Genomic DNA, 5,198 nt, shown 5'->3' on the forward strand with positions numbered 1-5,198 from the left:
AAACCTTCAAGAAGTGACTTACTGCTGTGCTTGCCAACGGGGGTTTCTCTAAAATAGTAAGTCATGTTTTGCTTGTGGGGTCAAATACTTATTTAACGATATGCAATTTAATTTATATAATGTGTTTCTCTTCATTTGGTTTATATTAATTCTATTTTTATTAAATGAAGCTATTATAAAAACGAGACACTGTTCATGTACTTGTGAGCAAACTGACAAATTCAGCAGGGGATCAGATAATTATTTCCCTCGTATGTAACGAGATGTAAAATATTGAAAGCAACTTTCCAAATAATATGACTGTAACTGTGAAAACATCCTCATGTCAAAATCATCAAACTTTATGCAGATAAGATGTCAGTCTAATGGAATTAACTGTTTGTTTGTTTGTAATTAAAAAATGTGGAATGTATGGAACTACAGTTGGGATGGGTGCTGGGATACTCTTGAAAGGGAGCCTCTTTTGTTGCTTCATGACTTCTTTTGCAGACTGTTGGGAGCCTAACTGCAACCCCCTCTGTCTAACTGTTACAGAGTGTGGGAATTAACTGTTTGTGAAGAAACACCTTTGGGCTGGGATGCTCTTGATAAGGGAGCCTCTTTTGTTGCTTCATACCTTTTTACAGACTGTTGGGAGCCTAACTGCACCCCCTCTGTCTAACTGTTACAGAGTGTGACTAGGTGTGAATATGTGTTTTTTAGAAGTATCGCAGTTTATTTCTAAAGGGATACATGTTGTTTGCGGTGCTCTATTTAAAACTATTGGCCTGTGAAACTTTTAGAAAAGTGAAATGCCCCTAAAGTAGTTAAATCATCTATGTGTAATCATCGAGTCTAACTGTTGCAGACTAGTAGATAATTATAAGACTAGTTGCATTAAAGCCACATTGGGGTTGATACAGCGCTAGTGTGAATATGTACTTTTAGAAGTATCACAGTTTATTTCTAAAGGGATACATGTTGTTGTTGATGTCAGTTTGTAAAGTGTTGTTTTAAAGCCTGAACTCCAGCTTGGCTTATTGGAGCAAGATGCCATAAAGTGAGGAGGGACACTACACAGTCATACATTAAATGCACAAGATAGACTCACCCTAAAGAATACACTGCATTATCTTATTTAAATGAGCCCATAATAAACACACTCTATTAAACAAAACTTCAAACTCAAAGTGGAGGGAGAACCTCAACAGGAAAGTGCTTTCCTTGACATTTTTCCTCCTCCAACCTAAAGTAAAACAATAGCAGACTTAATGAGTTCAGTAATTAGTCTTTTTTTAATACATTAATTTATTATGACACATTTAGAAAGAGGTCTAGTATAATTCATGAAACATGACTCTGACAATCACAGACAGATTAACATTAATCTCTCCACGTTAAAACACGAGCGTGTCGTTTCAGTCACATCATTGAATTATGTTTACATTCATTTTTATAACTCATCTTGTAAAGAGTCCTTTAAAGTTCAGTGATGTTAAGACAGCAGGATAGTGTGGGACAGGTTTCTTTTCACCTCTGCTGGGGTGTAAAATCTTCCACTAAAAATCACACAATGGTACAAATGTCTCGTTAATCTTTTTTTCTCCATAATAAACTTTTATACCAGCAGAAAGTGGCCAGAACGTTCAGGAGCTATTTTGAACGGACTACTGACAGTCAGTTACAAATAGCTTTGGCTTGCTAGCTGCTATTACTACACTGCTAAAGCATGTGGAGCTATATATGTGCAAACACCATCCAGATAACTGGTGTGTGAGATGACACCAGGTCTCAAAGCTATACACAGCAGGCACTTGGTTTGTTTCTGTTGTTAAATAATAATTAACAATAATTCCTGAGTATCCTCCAGAGCAGGGCCTCATTTGGTGAAGGATCGTGATCTTCAATATAGTTCAGAGCCTGTTTTTAAGGCGAAAGTGGGCATCTCGATCACTCAGAGAGTTTTCTGTGAATTTTTTAGTTGAGAAGAAGACATTTTTAGGCATCTCCACAAAAAAACATTTCTGTAAGAACACATCGAGTTCCTCGCTGTCTGGATGCAACTTTGGCTTCTGAAGAAGAAAGTATCCGTTCATGCAAGCACATAGACTTGCCAAACAAAAGTATCCAGTAGTCTTAGAAAATAGAAAAATAAAGTGAATCTCTCTAAGAAACTCCTAGTTCCTCTTCAGTGTGTAACAGTGTGAGTGCTGCTTGTGTTAGTATTTCGTCAAAGTCTGGTCTCAGGGCTGTTTTGTGGCACTCCGGAGCGCTGATTCTCACTTTGTGTCTCCATCTGAAACAGGAGAAACACAGGAGAAGGGTAAGAGGATGGATACTTGGTCTACAATTGAATCAGTGTACCTGGCTACAGCAGTTTACCCAAATAAGTTCATCTCTAATTATCAAGATACTGCATATTTATAAGGCTGTTAGTTTAAGATAGAAGAGCCTGTTTTTTCTAGACATGAGGATAGATCAAATTTGGCCTTTAAAAAAAGAAGAAAAAAAAACACACTCCAGTTCTGTTCTGACATTTGTTTAGGCAACAAAAGTCACCTTTGTACCAACCTTTGGCTGAACGCAGCTCAGTGGCCTCTTCTGGATCTTTGCTGGCCTCGGTGTTTCTTCCTGCAGACAGAAGAGAGAATATCAGCAACACTGAATAAATAAATCAGCAATGGCTTCGGCTTACAACATTTCTGTACACAAGGACAATACACCTATGGCTTTTTTGCCCCCCACCCCCCAACAGCCCATTTAACTAGTTTAGGGTATTTTAACTAGTTAGGAGCATTTTGCTTTTTCTTTAGTGCTATTTAGGAGCAAATAGTTCTCAAACAGAGCACCACAAACAACATGTATCCCTTTAGAAATAAACTGTGATACTTCTAAAAAACACATATTCACACCTAGCCACACTAGCGCTGTATCAACCCCCAACGTGCCTTTAATGCAACTAAACCTCTAATTATCTACTAGTCACAAACACCCTGCAACAGTAAGACTTGTTGATTACACATGGATGATTTAACTACTTTTTTCTTTAGCGCTCCGAAAAGACACAGAGGCTAATAGTTTTTAAACAGAATACCACAAACAACATGTATTCTTTTAGAAATAAACTGTGATACTTCTAAAAGCGCATATTCACACCTAGCCACACTCTGTAACAGTTGGACAGAGGGGGTTGCAGTTAGACCCCCATCAGTCAGTGAGCGCTGTTATTTAGACATAGATGATTTAATTTAATGTTGGTTTATGTTGGTTTATAATGGAGCACTGTAACAAAAAATAATTTCCCCCAGGGATCAATAAAGTATTCTGATTCTGATTACAGTTAGGTCCCCAACAGTCAGCAAAACAAGTCATAAAACAATAAAAGAGGCTCCCTTTATCAAGAGCATCCCAGCACACATCCCAACTGTAGCTCCATTATCTTACCATCTCAGAGGTCAACTGAAACCATGTCCAACAGAGTCTCCAAAGGCTTTCCACCTTTCTTCTTTACAGCCTACTCTTTTATCTCTACATCTCAGAGGTCAACTGAAACTAGCCCCACCCATATAAAACACCCTAAGCAGACACCCTGTATTTTTCCTCACTACTTCACATTGACCCTTGAGAGCATAACACTTCGTTCATCAGCAAACCTAACAGCGTTCTTTTTAACATGGACAACATATATGGTAAGTAAAACAAGACTATTAATGGATTCTTAAATGTATACCCCAGTATATCATAAAATATTCAAACTGTTTTCTTTTTCTAAACAAAAGCCTGATTTTTAGGAGATCGGCACAACGGGACACCATACTTACACTTACACAAGGTTTGTGTTTCTTCTTCTTTTTTTAAAAACAGTCATCAGCTCACACAAAACAGTCTCATTGTTTTAGAAGCAATATTACCTGCTTCTCACATAGTAACATTTAAAATGTATATTTCTCTTTCTTTCTACAGGATCACAAAGCTATATTGGGCAAACTACACCTCTAAAAAACACAAGGTAAATACAGTGTTACACATGTTTTAAATATATGCGTGTTTGTTTAAACCTTGTATTAACTGGGCTTATCCCCCAGTCACAGGTTCAATAAGTTGTCCAGAAAAACCTACAGAAGCCGGTGCAATAAGACCAAGCCATACGCTAGGTATGTATACAAGTCTCTATACATGACGCTCAATTTAAAGGAAAAAAAAGGTTTTAAATATTTACAAATGTTCTAATACGCCAGGCCTGAGACAGAGTACACAGCGTGTCAAGAATCGGGGCCATCCGGAATAACGCAGAACAAAGTGTGAGTATAGGCATAAATAAATCAAAAGAGCCAAACACATCCTGTTTTTGAAATGATACACCATCTATACATACGTGTGTATATATATATATATATATATATATATATATATATATATACATATATATCTCCACAGCGATCAAGCAAGAAATAGCAGCTAAAGTCAACCAACATCAAGAAGCAACACCGGGGAACTTGCAAGAAATAGCAGGGGATCTAACTAGTATCCAGCAGACAATAAACAATACCTCGGGTTTATTACATCTCATAAATACCACCGTTCTAAATAGGTGACTTTTAAAATCCACACCATGGATCCACCCCGTAAATTATTCAAACACAATGATGGTACCTCCACTCGAGCTAAATGGTTTGACTTTGACGCTTTTAACCAGGCGGTTGCACAATTAGTAAGCAACTATCAAGTTTTGCATGCAACACTTAGCAGTCTCGCTGCAGCACGCAGTGCTGTGTCTAATGAGCGCGCTTGTCCAACTCATTCTGAACCCGTTGCTGATGATGCTGTTGATCAACCAACCGAAACACATCCAGATTTGCCTGTAGTTGTTGTTACTCAAGCTACCGTCGATTGTCTTATTACTGGGGCTTCTGTCACGCCTGAAAGGGTGTGTGCACCTAGCACACATGCTTATCGGGGTGGTGCTGATGCTACTGCATCTGTTGCTGCTGCTGCTACTGTAGATGCTGCTGCTGCTACTGTAGATGCTGCTGCTGCTAATGTAGATGCTGCTACTGTAGATGCTGCTGCTGCTACTGTAGATGCTGCTACTGTAGATGCTGCTGCATCACCACACAGCCCCTCAAACAATGGAAATTCCTTAAGTGTTAACCATTCACAAACAGGTGCTGCAGCAGTCGGACCCATTGTTCAGTAGTTTGTATCCGCACTCTGAGGGT

At 38.5% G+C, this 5,198-nt stretch overlaps 1 long non-coding RNA gene across 1 annotated transcript; it reads left to right on the forward strand.

Moving 5' to 3' along the window:
• Positions 1–3,354: 3,354 nt before the first annotated feature.
• Positions 3,355–4,493, forward strand: LOC146701549 (uncharacterized). The gene is made up of 6 exons (XR_014922192.1): positions 3,355–3,668; positions 3,759–3,811; positions 3,943–3,988; positions 4,065–4,133; positions 4,218–4,280; positions 4,417–4,493. It is a non-coding gene; the product is annotated as an uncharacterized LOC146701549 (long non-coding RNA).
• Positions 4,494–5,198: the final 705 nt, after the last annotated feature.

This window comes from Copadichromis virginalis, linkage group LG9 (genome assembly GCF_057382275.1).
Source record: "Copadichromis virginalis isolate Kocher_CV1m ecotype Utaka linkage group LG9, C_Virginalis_male_GT1.1, whole genome shotgun sequence".
NCBI lineage: Eukaryota > Metazoa > Chordata > Actinopteri > Cichliformes > Cichlidae > Copadichromis > Copadichromis virginalis.